This window comes from Pleurodeles waltl, chromosome 9 (genome assembly GCF_031143425.1).
Source record: "Pleurodeles waltl isolate 20211129_DDA chromosome 9, aPleWal1.hap1.20221129, whole genome shotgun sequence".
Lineage (NCBI taxonomy): Eukaryota > Metazoa > Chordata > Amphibia > Caudata > Salamandridae > Pleurodeles > Pleurodeles waltl.
Genome location: NC_090448.1, coordinates 807,168,148 through 807,185,711, shown reverse-complemented (window position 1 = coordinate 807,185,711; position 17,564 = coordinate 807,168,148). Strand labels below are relative to the sequence as shown.

Sequence of the window (17,564 nt, the reverse complement as noted above, 5' to 3'; positions counted from 1 at the left end):
AGTCCTTGGTAGTTGGTTTTTCATAGACAGAGCCGCTGTCCTCAGGAGTTCTTGGTTCTTTTGGGTGCAGGGCAGTCCTCTGGAGCTTGGCAGAGGTCACTGGTCCAGCTGGACACGTTACTGTTCTTTTGCAGGTTCTATGAAGCAGGAGACAGACCGGTAGGGCTGGGACCAAAGTAGTTGTTGTCTTCCTTCTTCTCTGCTGGGGGTTTCAGCTAAGCAGTCCTCCTTCTTGTACGTTGCCAGGAATCTGGTGAACTTGGTTCAGGGAGGCCCTTAAATCCTAGATTTAGGGGAGTTTTAGGCGTCAGAGGGCAGTAGCCAACAGGTACTGTCCCTGAGAGTGGCTACACCCTCCTTGTGCCCACTCACCTTGGGGAGGGGGGCACAGTCCTAATCCTACTGGTTCCTGTCCTCCAAAACATGATAGAGGATTCTGCAGGGAGAGGGTCACCTCGGCTCTGGACACCTTAGAGGTGGTCCTGGGTGGAGTGGGCACTCCTCCCTATTTTCCCTAATTTTCCCACTGGACTTGCCACCAAAAGTGGGGCTTTGTCCGGTGGGGGCAGGCAGCTCCAGTAGCTGTAGCACCCTGGGGCACTGTAATCCAAGGCTTGAGCACTTGAGGCTCACCGCCAGGTCTTACAGTTCCTTTAGGGGGGAGGTGTGAAGCACCTCCACCCATGACAGGCTTTCTTTCTGATCACAGAGTGCACAGAGGCACTCACCCCATGTGGTCAGAAACTCGGTTGAAAGTGGCAGGCTGGCCAGACCGGTCAGTCCTACACTAGCAGTTTGGATAACATCCAGGAGGCATCTCTAAGATGCCCTCTGTGTGTATTTTTCAATAAATCCCACACAGGTATCAGTGGGGGTTTATTGGGCTGAGAAGTTTGATATCAAACTTCCCAGTATTCAGTGAATCCATTATGGAGCTGTGGAGTTTATATTGACAAACTCCCAGACCATATACTCAATATGGCTACACAGTACTTACAATGTCTAAGAATGTACTTAGACAGTGTAGGGGCATATTGCTCATGCAGCTGTGCCCTCACCTGCGGTATAGTGCACCATGCCTTAGGGCTGTAAGGCCTGCTAGAGGGGTGACGTACCCATGCCACAGGCAGTGTTTTGCGGGCATGGCACCCTGAGAGATGTGTCCTGTCTTTCTCCCCACTAGCCCACACAGGCTGCAAGCACAATGTGCTGAGTGGGGGGTCCCCTAGGGTGGCATAATACATGCTGCAGCCCTTAGAGACCTTCCCTAGCCACAGGGCCCTTGGTACCTTTCCTACCTTTTACAAGGGACTTAACTGTGTGCCTGGGTTGTGCCAATTGTGGAAACAAAGGATTTAGGGAAATAACACTGGTGCTGGGGCCTGGCTAGCAGGATCCTAGCACACTTTCAATCAAAGTTGGCATCAACAGTAGGCAAAAAGTGGGGGGGTAACCATGCCAACAGTGGCACTTTCCTACAAAGTCTGTCTACTTTAGCTTCTCCATCATGAAGGGCACTGGTACTGATGAAAGACAGATTCTGGAGGATGTGGCAGCGGTTCAGAGGGACATAGAGTTATTTATCAAATGGCACACACCTGGAGGGACAAACACAAGTCAACCTTGCAAGAGGAAAATATAGGGACAGATTTATTGAAAAAAATAGTGCTGTGCAAGTGCAGCAACCAAAGTTGCTGCACTTGATTACGGTAGCGGGAGAGAGCAAAATATAGCAATACATATGGCCTCCTGCTGCTCTCTTTTACCTGGATGCCCAGTGCCATGCATACATCTTTGCACCCAGGTATTAAGGTGTCTGTGAGCATGATATCTAGTTCAGGTTTTCTACTAGGAGGGTATCCTTTCATGACAAAATACTATGCTTGGACAACCTTTAAAACATTTTACACATTGAATGTGTGCTGTACAGTGCAGCACACATGTGATGTGTGAAATGTTAAAAGAAACAAATACATTTCCTCTACTTAACGCCTGTCTAAATGAGGGATTCATTTTTTATGCAAAGCAAGGTCTGACAAGCTTTACAGATTTAGCTTTGCATGAAAATCCATGCTGAAGTACCACTGGAATGCTGAACACCCCCTCGATGCAAAGTAGTGCAACACAAAGCACAATTTGTGCTACTATAATGGCACCTATTCTGAGCAAAAAATGCTTTGCAATGTAAATTAATGGCCATATTACAACCTTGGTGGAGGGGATTACTCCATCAAAAATGTGACTGATAACCACCCACTCTATTACAAGTTCCATTATATCCTATGGAACGTGTAAAACGGTGGACGGGATATCCGTCACTTTTGTAATGTAGTAATCCCCTCCGCCAGGGTTGTAATCTGGCCCTTAGTCATTTATCAAGACTTTGCACCACTTTGCGGGATGCATAGTCTTGTTAAAACTGCTCCCTGGTTTGATGGACAATCCGATATAGACTTTTTCAATATTACAACTTTAACAGGAAGAAAGGTGTAAAGAGACCCTAAGTTGGTGTAAGAGTGAAGGTGACAAACCAGGGAAGCACTCAACTCAGCAAGGCTCCAGGTTTGGACTATTGCCAAGATATAAGCCGGGTTTATGTCTGCACAATATAAAAAACTTAATTGGCCATGGCACACTAGAAGTTATTGCCCAGTAGATTGGAGTTATTTCTGTTGTTTTCTGTTCTGGACTACTGAGCTTCCCCAGGCGGTCCCGATCTGCAAAAGTTGCTTCATACGGCCTGTCCTAAATAGACGAGACCTTCTGAAATACGCTGGGTCAGGGACTGATGGTGGGTGGACCAGCTGTCAAAGGTTTCCAACAGCAGAACCAGCTGAAGTGCCATAATTGGAAACTTAAAGGCATATTTATAAGAGTGTTGTGTCATGTTTGCACCACACAACTTGCTGCATGCATGTGCTAACCTTTAAGTCATATTTTTGAAGCCAATCAAAGCCACTTTGCGTGGCACTGAGAGGTTTCAAAAATCTGGAGTAATGCGATGCAACGCAAATCACTGCATTGCGTTACTCTGCCCTGGGAAGGCATTCCAAGGGCTTTGCATGGGGAGGGTTCCCTGTAACTCACCTGGATTTTGATGCATCCTCAGATTTACAAGAACTTGTAAACCTGGGGATGTGCCAAAATATTATACCTTCCTAGGGGAGGCGTAACAAGAAAAAAATAATACTATTTCTCCACGGTTCTTCCTCTTTCGATGTGTGCTGCATTCTGCAGCACACATCAAAAGAGGACTATGCCTACCAGAATTGTTTTTGTGCAGGAAGATGCCCCTTCCTGCACAAAACAATCCTGCATTCAAAACGGGCACCCTTGCACCATGGTTCAAGGGAACTTGCATTGGTGCTAGGCAGCCATTAGGGCAGGATTGTGATAAATACGGCACACGCCTGCCCTTTCCCTGTCACGCAGTGCAGCGCAGCAAGGTCACTTACTGAGCTACACTGTGTGACTTGGCCATAAATATGGCCTTTAATGCTTCCCCAGATTGTAAATAGACCAGGGAACCTTGAGTTTGGTGGAGGATAGTTCCACTGCTTTTTAGCAGGTTCGCTGCAGTAATAAAACTCTACATAACCACATTATTGCCTGAAAAGCGGGTCAAGAAGTAGACAGAATAAAAGAACTGCATTTGGAGCCTGTGGGAACCTACGGAACATTCTCAAAGCAGTTTGCCCACCAAAACTGATCTCATTTGTGAAGAATGCTCACTTGCCATACATTTAGTCACAGTAGTAATTCATGGAAACAGAAGTGGTAGCATTTTATGTTCACAAAGTGGATTTGCTGATGAAGAAATTTCAACAGCATGATGACGTTTCTAATTTCACAAACATAACAGCGGTTTGGCAGGCGTTTTTGGATGGGGCTACATTCTCAAATAAGTCAGCAGCCCAAAATTCTTGATTGTGGGATCTTACATTGCAGATGCACCCCTGTCAAATGCTGCAGCATGTGCTTTTCCAGGTTGGAACTGAAGAGAGAACAAACCATTATTAAACAGGGGCGTCAGAAGAGGGGCTCTCAACGAGCAGAAATGTATTTCCCGTAGAGAAAAAAACCAAATACAGCTAAATTCCCAAATTCATATTAGTGTACATTCATGCATGTACAATGCGCGATATGGAATGCATTTAAGTACTCAAGGAAATGTAGTGTATGTGATTTCTCTCAGTACTACTGAAATCTTTTATGAATCACAAAAACAGGCAGAACTTTGCTCCAAATATATAAGGAAAGCAAATCGTTCGAGAACCTAGCAAGAACAGATTTTGATGCGCTATCACAACAAAAACTCCTTTCAAATTAGAGACCTAAATCCCCTTGTATTGTGTGTGTGTGGGTGTCTTAAAGTGATCTTATTGAATATCTTAATATAGTCTACACCTCATTCCACTAGCCCCAACCACAATCCCACCCCCCTTAGAACCATATCCATGAAACCTAACAAAACCTAATCTCCTCTAGCCTCTAACCCCACTAATAATCACACCCAAGTCCTTTTAATAGTAATTTTCTACAAAGAAACTGAAGCAAATGCATGGAATTATTTTCTTGCTAAAACAAGACTAATCCCAATTGACCAACAATAGAGAATAACCTTTAAACGTGGGTTCCTGAATAGCATGCTACTCTCCAGAGGTGCTTCAACACTTTTTAAAGGTTAGTAAGTATTATTTAAATCCAATTACAATAAATATAATGACGGTGCAGATGAGGAAGCTGGTTGCTCTGGTCTGATATGCACCCCTATACACCTGAGTGACAAAGACTACAGAGTAGAGACTAGAGAGCCATGGACCGATTTAATGTGCTGCATGTTACTAATACATGACTATGACCTTTGAACAAGAAAAACTCGGTCCTGCCTTGCGTAAGTGGAAACCAGGTGTGGTAGCATGCAGCAATAAATGATCCTGAGTCAAAGGGAACTTCACAAGTCAGGTTGTTTAGTAACCAATTGAGCAATTGATGTGTTGATGAGAGAGCTAGGATTAAGGTGTCCAGATTTTCAGCATGAAAAACCGGGACAGGCACAGACATAGAAAAGGGCATCTTATATACGAAGACATAGATGTACGTACAAATATATATACATAGATACATATATATGTGTGTGTGTATATGTATATCTAAATTCACTTTAAAAAAAACAAAAGGTTACAGGGATGTTATAGTCAGGCTCACATTTTAAACATACAAAACCATAGAAATTCACCTGTTATTGTTAGTTATCTCAAGTGACTATAACTTGTGCCCTAAGGTAACTATAACTCGCACCCAGCACAAAGGCCAATCCACCTAAGTACCCAACCGCACGGCGCGCACGGCCTTTGTTCATTTGCCGCGAGAGGTGGCTGCGGCCTGTCTCTCTGGGTGGGAGAATAGGTGTGAGAGGGTGTATCCGGGTGTGAGAGTATCTGTCTGGGTGTGAGATTGGGTGCTTCAGTGTCTTAGTGGGTGCATCAGTGCCTGTGTGAATGGATGTGAGGGTTTCAGTGGGTCTGTCTGTGAGCGGGTGAGTGAGAGTCTGAGTGGGTCTGTGAGTGGATGCGTGAGGGTGTGAGTGGGGCTGTGAGTGGGTGTGAGTGGATCTGTGAGTGGGTACACAAGGGTCTGAGTGGGTGTGTGAGTGGATGCGTAAGGGTCTTAGTGGGGTGTGAGTGGATGCGTAAGGTTCTGAGTGGGTGAAATAGCTTGAGAGAGAGAAATTGAGAGCGAGAGAGAAGAGTGAGAGGGAGAGAGAGAGAGTTTTTTAGGCTTTGATGACTTCTATACTTAGAAATAGAGATATTTCTGGATAAATTGAAAAGAAAAATGTATTTGTCAATTAAAAAGAGTGTGATCACCATTCCGTATGAACCTTAAACTTTTAAAGTTTAAAAGAAATTTAAGAAGGAAAATGACCACGGCCACACCTGGAGTAGAATTTCCAACTTTCAAAGTGAGAGTGTGTGACCTTAACCTTTAGGCCATAGGTGACTCCTAACTGTGATGCTTCTAGACATACCTATGACGGTCAACCTACGCATGTGATTGGAAAGAAACGTGAATGTTCTATCACTAGGACAGTTTAACAATTAAAACACTAATATATAAACAAAAACACTGCCAAGGGATACTAGGATTTGGGCCTTCAGCCCACTGAGTGACAAGACCTTGACCATTAGGCCAGAAGTGACTGTGTTCCGATCTGCATCTAAACATGACTAAAACATTCGTACCAAACATTTTGCTAGTCTAACTCTTTGAAGTCATTGTATGAAGAGACCATTTCAATGACAATCTGTTTCTTTCTTCCATCCCTTTATGGGATGGAAGAGAGAGAGTGACAGGAGCGTGGTGGGAGCCTGAACGCCTCCGCAATCCTAGTCATCTCCCCACATCATGCAGGAGCCGGCGTTGCTCCCACAAGCAGGGAGCTACTTTAAATAGCAGCTCCCTGCTTGTGGGAGCAATGTTTTCATCTGTTTCCCTGCAGGCTTATTTGCGCACAGGGAAACACATGAAATCTTCACTTTCTGCATGTGAGAGCTGTTTGACAGTGTTTGCTCTGACTTGGTGGGAGCTGTCAAAGCTCCCGCCAAGTCACAGCAAACAGCTATGTCCCGAGCACCGGCAGCCAGGGACATAGCAGGAGCCATCCCTGGGGTGTGGCGGGCCTCAGGGCCATCATTTGCTACACGAGGGGGTCCCCCCTCTAACCTATACAGCCCTAGGGAGGTAGTGATCCCTGGATTTCGGGGGCCCGCAATGGACCCCCTGCATTCTTTTATTTGAGCCCCAAGGAGGTGGTTCCCAGGGGTGCGGGGGTCGTACAGCCAACCTGCACACAGAATATCTTTACCCTGGGGAGATCCTGGGTCCCAGGGCTTCGGGGGGGGGGGCAAGTGGCAATTTGTGTAAAGCCCAGGGGCCAGGTGCCCCTCCGCCCCGGGCTGCGGGGAGAAAGGGGCAGTGGCGCCCCTGCATTACATTTTATTAAAGGCCTTGGGAGGTGGTGGTCCCTGAGGCTGCGGGGCCACACAGACACCCTGCTTTTAATTAAAAATTAGCCTCGTGGAGGTGGTGGTTACCAGGGCTGCAGGAGGCTGGGCGCCTCCGGTTACCTCATTAGTTTAGTCCTAGGGAGGTAGTGGTCTCCGTGGCTTTGGCAATCCCAGGAGGTGGGCCGCGTTCGGCCCCCTCCTTAGTTCTTGGCATGCCCCCAGGACTTGGCCCACCCGGTGGCTACATTAAAACGGGATTATATCACCCGATCATTTTTTTTAAATGTCAGAAAAATCTGCAAATCCATTAGTGGATTTTCCAACATAAAAATAGCTTTTAAGCCCTGGCGAGGTTCCTCTCTGGCCCTCAGCACCACAGGTAAGGAGTCAGGTTATCCCTACCCTGGCCTATTTTTCTATTTTTAATCTTTGTTTTTTTTTTTAACTGTGACGTCATCAGTGTTGTCCCTGACCACGTCATGAGTGATGTAATATTTGAGGTCATAAGCAGTGCATTACGGGGGCAAGTTATAGTTAGCTGAGGTCATTATAATTGCCAAATTTCACTGGTTTTGTATGTGTAATGTGAGCCTACCGATAACATCCCTGAAACCTTTGTTGTTTTCAGTGAATTTCTTATATTTCCTAATTATAATGTACATGTAACCTTTTGTTTTTCGGTGAACTTCTAAGGTTTTTTACAACAAATTTCTTAACTATAACATCCCTATAACACTGGATTTTCTTAGAGATTGTGTGTTGGTTTTTTAATTGAATTTGTTAATTATAGAAACTAATAGGTGTGAGTGACTATGTATGAAAGCTTCAGTATGTGACCAAGTATATGAAACTGTAAATCAGGAGAGACCTAATCAAAACAGAGGTAGAAGTTGAGATGATGAAATGAGCAGAAAATAGCACACAAACAGTAGCTCAGGACACAAATATGAGTAGAATCGCTCAGACAGAATTTAAGTGATGAGTCAGAAAGAGCTGGAATGATGATATAAAAGGTTAAAAAAAAGGAAAGAGACATAGAAACTGACAACCAGAAAGGATTATTAAACTGGTAAAAATGTAGGAGCAGATGTATGAAATGTAAAGAGAAATGTTAACATATGTTAAGAAATGTAATAAAAATCATTAAACAGGCATAGTAAAAGAGAACTAACAAAGAAACATGCACAAAGTAATTAACTATTAAGAAACAAACAGTGGGTCATATAAATTGTAAGAAACAAGGAGAAAGGAAAGAACAGTAATCGAGAATGTTTTTTTAACATAAGTTTCATAGTCACGATGATCGCGAACACTCGCAATACGTTTTTTCCAGTTTCGCAAAGACGTTGCGGAGACCACGTGTTTTTGGAAAAATCTAAAAACACACATATCTACATATTATACACTACGTTTAAGTACAGCTGTTCTCCAATATAGTGTTAAAACTCATCTTTTTTTAAAAATTTTTATTGTAATGAACTTTCTAAGTGTATTTTGCATGTACAAAGTGATGTCGTTCATGGCAGCAAGCAACGTTATCACGATTATTATACCGATTATCATTTGACCTAGAAATAGAGCTTTGTGTTTGGAGGAGACAGTTTTGCAAACTTTCATAGGAGGTTCCCACCTTTTCATTCTTCCTGAAGGTTCTGTTCAATGAGTGCATCTATACGTGAGTGAGTGAATGCATGGGTGGTTCAGGGGTGATTGAGTGCATTTATTAGTGAGAAAGTGAGTGCATAAGTGGGGCATGGCTGATTAACTGTGGGTATGAGTACATGTATGGATAAGTGACTGAGTGCATGAGTGCATGTATGAGTGTGTGAATGCATGAGTGACTGGGCACATGAGAGAGTGTATGGATAAGTGAGTGAATGAGTGGTGCATGGGAGATCGGCTCAGTGCAGAGTGCGTGTATGGGTGATTGAATGACTGCATGCGTGCTGCATGGGTGCCTAATTGTGTGCATGAGGCCACGTATGAATAAGTGTGTGAGTGCATGAGTGGTGTATGGGAGATTGACTGAGTGCATGTATGGGTGAGTGAATGCATGACTGGGGAATGGGTGACTGATTGTGTGCATTAGGGTGTATAGATAATTGAGTGACTGTATGACTGGTGTATGGGAGAGTGAGTGCATGTGTGGGTGAATGAGTGAATGTGTGAGTGGTGCATGGGTGATTGAGTGCAAGTATTAGTGAGTGAGTGTATGAAAGTGGGTATGGGTGATTTACTGCATGAATGCATTTATGGGTAAGTGAGTGCACGGGAGCTGCATGGCTGACTGACTGTGTATGAGTGAATGTATGGATAAGTGACAGAGTGCATGAGAGCATGTATGAGTGGTGTATCAGTGACTAACTGTGTGCATGAGGGCGAGTATTAGTGAGTGACTCCATGAGTGGGATATGGGAGTTGACTGAGTGCATGTATGGGTGAGTGACAATGCACGAGAGATGCATGAGTGACCGATTGTGCATATGAGGCTGTGTATGGGTAAGTGAGTGACTCCATGAGTCGTGTATGGGATATTGACTGAGTGCATGAATACATGTTCAAGTGACTGAATGCAGGAGTGGTTCATGGGTGACTGATTGTGTGCATGAGGGCATGAAAGGTGTATGTGAGACTGACTGAGTGCATGAATGGGCGAGTGAATGCATAAGCGATGCAATGGTGACTGTGCATGAGGATGTCTATGAATAAGTGAATTAGTGCATGACTGGGGTATGGGAGATCACCTTTCCATGAGTGCATGTATGGGTCAGTGAGTGAATGGATGGCTGTTGCATGGGTGACTGTGTGCATGAGGGCGTTTATGGATAGGTAAGTGAGTACAAGAGTGGTGTATGTGAGATTGACTGAGTCCATGAGTGCATGTATTAGTGAGTGGAAGCATTAGTGACTGATTCTGTACATGAGTGCGTGTATTGATAGGTGAATAGGTGAGGGAGTGCCCGAGTGGTGTATGGGAGACTGAGTGAATGAGTGCATGCATGAGTGGGCATAGGCGACTGTGTACATGAGGATTTGTATGAATGAGCGAGTGCACGAGTAGTGTATCTGAGATTCAATGAGTGCATGAGCACATGTATGAGTGAGTGAATGAATGCATGAGTGGTGCACAGCTGACTTAATACTATTGTGACTGTTTGTAAGACAAAAAAAAACAAATACAAAGGTATAGCAAGAGCATGTTTATGTATAAAAACAGTCTTCATTGTATCTGTCATCAATATTTATGTTCTTCAAAATGTCTTTTGAGATACCTAACATCATCCAACTGCAGCAACTATTGTAAAAAAACAGGAGAGAAAGATATGTTAGAATTTGATCTTCACAGTTACACAAATATAATAGTACTCATAGCATTAGTGCATGCCATTATTACAATGTAGTTAAAATATCAATTTCATTTTTTCACTGGTCGCGGCTTTTATACTTCTTCACAGTATAATGATGGTTACAAAAAGCAACATCTTCGAACAGTGAGGGGAAAAATAATCAATGGATTGTATAAAAAAAAACAAATCTGCACAGTACATCACAGCAAATAAATTTATTTAATTAGTGGCTTTCTCTCTAGTTACTATTGTAACTGACAACAAGATTTTAATATTTTTCTTGAATAATTATATCTGGTACAATATCACAAATAAATGTGAACTGGTTTTCTATATTATAGATATTTTAAAAAACTTATCATCCTTGGTAGGCCAAATTATGTGTAAGGTGTAGCTAATCCATGTATACAAAATCTCACTAAATACTTATTTCGCCTCAATTAATTGTATACATTACGTTGGAGAAACAAAAGGAGGCTTTTTTTAACTGTTGAAGAAATGTTATTGTTTCAGCTTCGAGCTGCTGTAATTTGAGTATATTCTTCCAGTTTTACTTTTTATTTAGAGAGTATTGTATAGATTTGATTTATTAACTCCTCCGTAGAATATTAAAAGGAGTCTTGACATTTCACAATGTTTTTTAAATACATTACCCATAATGGGCTGAATAATGTCTAAACAACAGGTAAAGCATGTAGATGATATAGAGTACGCTAGTTTTTTCAACCGTAATGTTTCTTCAAAACTTTGGTTGAAGAAAAAGGAGATATGAGTTTGGTAGTTTGAAGGGACGATTTTGTCTGAATCTTAGGTTGATGCTGATGCATTCTGTGTATCCTGTTTTACTTTTCACATATACAGTGTAGTGTACAGAGGCTGTAGCAACTCCTTCATTGAAGATGATAGCCAAAGTTGTAAAAGTTCTTCCTGAAAGTGATATTTGTCCAGCTTTAAAGTTTGTAATTTGTGTTTCCAATTTGGTACCATCTGCTCTGCAGCGTTGCAGCATTACAATAAGGTATTTACCTCTTCTTTGTAGAAATAACGTAGAGACAGTTTGTGCAGGTCATATTTTGGCAAGCATTTCTATACAATTTGTCAAGAGGAACACTTTTACAATCTGGTATCGTTAAGTAAAGAAATCATGTCAGTGCTAGGTGCATTAGAGCACTCTTCACAGTCATGTGTCCTTTTAAAACAGAGTCCAAATAGATCATCAATATTTACTTCTTCTTGTTCTAAGTCTCCAAGCATCACCATAATAAATTCTTGTGCATCTTGCTGAGGGTTCAGAGTAAATATTATAGATCCAGTACATATATCTTAGATCCCTGAAGCAGAATGCATTACAAATGTTTTATTAATTTAACTTTGCAGCAAACTATACAGTTCAGAAGACATTATCTCATCTGACTTTTGTTCAATTTGGTTTACTACACTGGGTAAACGGTATAGTAAGTTGAGAGCGACATTGGCATGGCAGTTAACACCTGAGCTATTTTCTAACAATCTTCCCACAATTTCACTTTCATTTTCCAGTTTGCTCTTCTTAGCACTGTCTGTGCTGTCCTTCTGTACTGTCTTCTCTTGAGGGTCTGTAGACTGTTTGGAAATCTTCCGCTTTAGGCACAGTATACGGTTCTCATAAACAGGGTCCTGGACTAAATGAGGATCGTATAGAGTTCTTAACCGACTGTATCCTCTTTCACAGCTGACATCAGCACTAACTTTACTCTCATCAAAATCAATCAAAAACAATCCAGGGAAAGTTCTAATTCGCAACAATGCTACTTTCCCCTTCTTTGAATAAATAGCTTCAAACATTAACCAAAGCTGTATCTACACTTAATCCTTGTGATTTATAGATGGTAACTGCATATGCTAAAGACAGTGGAAACTGTTGCTGTCCGGTATATAAGTCTTTTACAAGCAAAGATCCGTGTAACACATAGGCCAATCTTAAATCGTCTCCTACCTCCTGCATAGCAATCTCAACTTCATTCATTGCTATAGCTGCTTCATTTTAAATTATGTGTTCTCCAAGAGGATCTTGACTTCCTGGAGCAGATCTCTGGCTGCTTTGTGAACTCTCATTGCTTATTTAAGCAGCAATAGTTTCTACTAGTTCCACCTCATCTTTCAACCTCTGCAAGTATACTGGAAACACTGAACACTATCTTTTAGAGCATTTAATGAGTCTTTATTACAGTCATAATGTCCAAGAAGTTCTGATTCATTTCTCCATGGGTTGAAGAGTTGTAAAAGGGTCAAATAGAAAAACTCTCTTCGGTCTGCAGTTTGGCAATCAAGCTTCCTGTGAATAATTAGATTTCCATTGTTGTTTCTTACCAAACAACCATCACATCCAGTAACTGCAAAATCTTCCTTCCTCAAAGTTTTCAGAGACAATTCTTCTATATGTAAAAATGCTGAAGTACTTCATACAGACGCATGTTTTCAAGATGAACACTTCTTCTTGGGTATATTGTATCCAACATATTAGTCTTTAGAATTTGGGTACTCTCTGGATCAACTTCTACAAGTTACAGTATTTCTGGAGAAGTTCTTAATAATCTATTATGACTGTTTGCAAGCCCTAAGCTTACCCACACGATTCCTCTAGATTTGGAGAACACACTTGCAGGGCTCAACCTATCAGCACATTCATAAGAGACAATTTCCCAGTCCAAATGCATTTTCAAACTAAAACTGCACAATTTCTTGGTGAAACTCTTTTCTGCTTGAATCTCTTAGCACATCTCTTTCATCTCTGTCTTTTCTGCCTTTGCTATGTAAGAAGTGACATACTGAGCTACAGCAATAGAATTATCTGAAGCAAATTGTATATCCATATTTGTATTCCACATCTTCAGAATATAGTCATTGATATATTCTGACGCCTCAGTTCTGAGGTTGTACATATTTTATGGTGATTTCTGTGTCAAGGTGTCTCACTGTGACAAAAAGCTTCATTCTTCCTTCCGAGATCACAGGTTGTAGGAATCCAAATCGACATAGTGTATAAAATTTGGATTCAATCTGTATTTCTGACAACAGTATTTACCACACCTGAGTTTGAAATCTAAGAACGTGTTGTCTCAATCCTTTTGTCAGAAGTTTCCTTTGATATGGCATGTCACACATTGTTCTGTGAAAGACAACATAGACTCATCACTATCTGTCCCAAACATTGGGGCATGTTTTACCCATAACAACATGGGTATACATGGAGCACCTCCAGCTTGGTACTCTTTCCTCCAAAAGAAATCAGTGACTTTGCCAAGAGGTGGATTTGTTTTGTTACAGATGAAAGCCATCATTGCTTGAAATCAATGGTTAAAATATCTACAAACGTTTGCAGGATCCAATGAAGAGAGTTCTCCTGGTGTTTTCAGATTGATATCTTTTATATTAGAGTTTGCTTCTAGTAAAAATTCAAGGAGATAATTCCATGCATACTCAGCACAACTGAGTGTCACAAACCAAGTGGGTGATCCTAGATTCCTCAACATGCATTTTAGCTCACCATCGCAATGTTACAAATACTAATTTGAACCATGTTGACATGCCATCAAATTGATTAAGTTGTACTCAAGGTATTCGTCTTTTCCTTGAACTTTATCAACACATTCCCTTGCTGTCAGATTGTGGAGATTTACTTTTTAGAATGTGATTTACTGCATATGATAATCCAAACAAGTTGCTCTCAAGAAGTAGATGAAATATATAAGGAATACACTGTCGCAATCTATGGTCTTCCAAATAAAGTATAGTTGACCTGTACTGTTACAGGACGGTCATCATACCTACCGCCTGCTCCAGTAGGGAATAGGCTTGAAAGCAAGGAGCTTCTAAAAGTTTCTCCCACACACTTAACAGAGCTCCTTGTGTTTTTTTCATTTGAAAAAGCTCAATAGCATCTCCGATAATCTCTGTAGAATGTAGAGGATGAATACTGTAGTGTTCATACATTTCTTCTGTCTTTGTTCGATCTACCTTTTCAATTTGACCTCTTGATTGTACAGTGTCATCATTTATATGTGAAATATCTTGAAGAGAATCTACATTTCTATAGTAAATGTTATTTTGTAAAAGATATAGGGGGTCATTACAACATTGGTGGTAAAAGCCACTTACCGCCGTGCAGAAGACTGCCAACACACCACCGCGGCCGCGGAATTCCGCCATGGTCATATTGACCCACAGCTCGGAATCTGCCAAAATCCAGACACCCACACAAGTCCGCCACACCAAAGGTCAGTGATAAACTGGCGATAACAAAACCGACACCGTCACGCCAACAGGAATACGCCCACACTATCACGACACACGAATCCACGCGGCGGTCTTTCAACCGCGGTATTCCATTGGCGGTACACACCGCTGTGCTCAAAATACATACACTCTTACAAAACACTACCACATTGGACAATTCCAAATACACACCTGATACACACACCACTCCCACACATCCAATACAATATAAAACACACACCCACATCACCCACAAACCCTTACGTCAACAATTGTGACTGAAGGCCAGAGAGAGACACCACCATCTACAAACTAGTATCCACAGGCACTCAATACCATCACTCACACAACATCCAAGCACCTCACACAACACACCTCTAAATATCACCCCACACATCACAACACACACCACCCCACACATCACCCACACCACCCCATGGCCCTGCAAAGACACCCCAGGTTCTCTGAGGAGGAGCTCAGGGTCATGGTGGAGGAAATCATCCAGGCAGAGCCACAGCTATTTGGATCACAGGTGAAGCACACCACCATAGCTAGGAAGATGGAGTTATGGCAAAGAATCGTGGACAGGGTCAACGCAGTGGGACAGCACCCAAGAACTAGGGATGACATCAGGAAGAGGTGGAACGACCTACGGGGGAAGGTGCGTTCCGTGGTCCTCCCCCAGAACTCACTACATGGGAGGAGCAGGTCTTGGCTATTCTGCATCCTGAGGGCCTCGCAGGAGTAGCAGGAGGAATGGACTCTGGTAAGTCAAACATTTAACTACTTCATCCCCCACCCACCTGCATGCTATCACATCCCCCACCCTCACACTCACCCCATCACTCCAACTTCTCACATATGTCCAAATATCACAAACCACACATCCCAAACCCAAGCCCTGCATGTAACACCAAAGAATGAACACCCATCACCAAAGCATGGCCACTGCACATACCCATACACTGCCCTAAACCATTATCACACAAGGTCCTACACAGGAATGCAAGCACTGGGGTACACGGCCACCCACCCATTGCACACCATGGCACACACAGATGAAATAATCATTCCTTTACACCCCTGCAGGACCCCTACCCAACGTCACCGGACAGGAGGGTCCAGATATGTCCACTCCACCCACAGAAAAGGCCCACAGTGATGACAGCAGCTCTGTTCAACTGGGTCAAGATGACCAGCCCGGCCCATCTGGGAAGAATCGTGGACAGGGTCAACGCAGTGGGACAGCACCCAAGAACTAGGGATGACATCAGGAAGAGGTGGAATGGCCTACGGGGGAAGGTGCGTTCCGTGGTCTTCCCCCAGAACTCACTACATGGGAGGAGCAGGTCTTGGCTATTCTGCATCCTGAGGGCCTCGCAGTAGTAGCAGGAGGAATGGACTCTGGTAAGTCAAACCTTTAACTACTTCATCCCCCACCCACCTGCATGCTATCACATCCCCCACCCTCGCCCTCACCCCCATCACTCCAACTCCTCACATATGTCCCAATATCACAAACCACACATCCCAAACCCAAGCCCTGCATGCAACACCAAAGAATGGACACCCATCACCAAAGCATGGCCACTGCACATACCCATACACTGCCCTAAACCATTATCACACAAGGTCCTACACAGGAATGCAAGCACTGGGGTACACGGCCACCCACCCATTGCACACCATGACACACACAGATGAAATAATCATTCCTTTACACCCCTGCAGGACCCCTACCCAACGTCACCAGACAGGAGGGTCCAGATATGTCCACTCCACCCACAGAAGAGGCCCACAGTGATGACAGCAGCTCTGTCCAACTGGGTCAAGATGACCAGCCTGGCCGATCTGGGACCTCGGGACAGTCGGTTCCCCTCACACTGGCACAGGCCACTACAGAGCTTCCCCCTCTGGAAACACCAACACAGCACCCACCCAGCGGGCCCATACCTCTGTCCCCAGGGAACGTCAATCAGCAGTGTGTCCACCACTACAGGGAACCCAGGCTAACCCACCACCCCAACAACACCAGGGACCTGGGGGCAGTGGTAGTGGGCACACGGTTCAGGGGACAGAGGCCCAGGAACACAGGGGAACTGGGAGGGCTGCTGTGCAACAGGGGGAGGACAGGCCCAGGGAACCCACTCTCCACGAGGCCCTCTCCAACATCATGGGAGCCTACCACCATTCCCAGGAGACGATGGCAACGGTACTGGCCAAGTTTCAGGAGACCCAGCGGCTGCAGGAGGAACAGTATTTGGGGTTCAGGGAGGAACTCAAATCCATCAATTCCACCCTAGGCTCCATTGTAGGGGTGCTGAAGGAACTCGTGAACACCAGGAGGGACACTGTGGCACAACAAGGGGCCCCTGACACTAGCATGGACGATGAACTGCCCATCACCTCCGCCGGCGCTAGTGGACAGGAGGCACCATCACAGGACCACCACACCAGCACCCCACCCCCGCAGATGTAGAACCACCCCGCTAACGGTCCCTGAGATCCAGGACAAAGACAGAGAACAATGCCAAGACCCCGCCAAGAAATGAGACCACCCTCATTGTCATCCTTCTGTCCCACTTTGTCACCCTGTCCATACTTAAACTGCCCCAGCTCCACTGGCCATTTGGACAATGCACCTGTGATACTAATAGACTGGACTCTGCCATGGACATTCCTCCACCATCACCCACACTATTGAGCACTTAAATAAACACCCTTAAATCACAAAACAATCAGGAGTCTGTCTGTGCTTTTTCGAAAATGTGTATTAGCAATTACATTGGCAAAATGATATATCAAATGTAATGTCAACATACCTAAGTCACACAGCTCCAGTCCATGCGGAAACAAAGCAGATGTCACACAGTGGGACCCACATCTGTGAAATAGTAAGGGAAAGTGACAACGCAGTGACCATACACTGGGTGAAAATAAAAGACAGATGAGA

At 43.7% G+C, this 17,564-nt stretch overlaps 1 protein-coding gene across 4 annotated transcripts in view; it reads right to left on the bottom strand.

Annotated features, from left to right (window-relative positions):
- The window catches only part of DNA2 (DNA replication helicase/nuclease 2), a 179,906-nt gene that overhangs the window by 12,531 nt on the left and 149,811 nt on the right, over nucleotides 1-17,564 (bottom strand). The window contains exon 3 of one of the 4 annotated variants that reach the window (XR_011198790.1): nucleotides 3,942-3,994. The exons of the other annotated variants lie outside the window; for them this stretch is intronic. The gene's annotated coding sequence lies outside the window, so the exon portion shown is untranslated. The remainder of the gene's footprint in view (nucleotides 1-3,941; nucleotides 3,995-17,564) is intronic. 4 annotated transcript variants of the gene reach the window in all.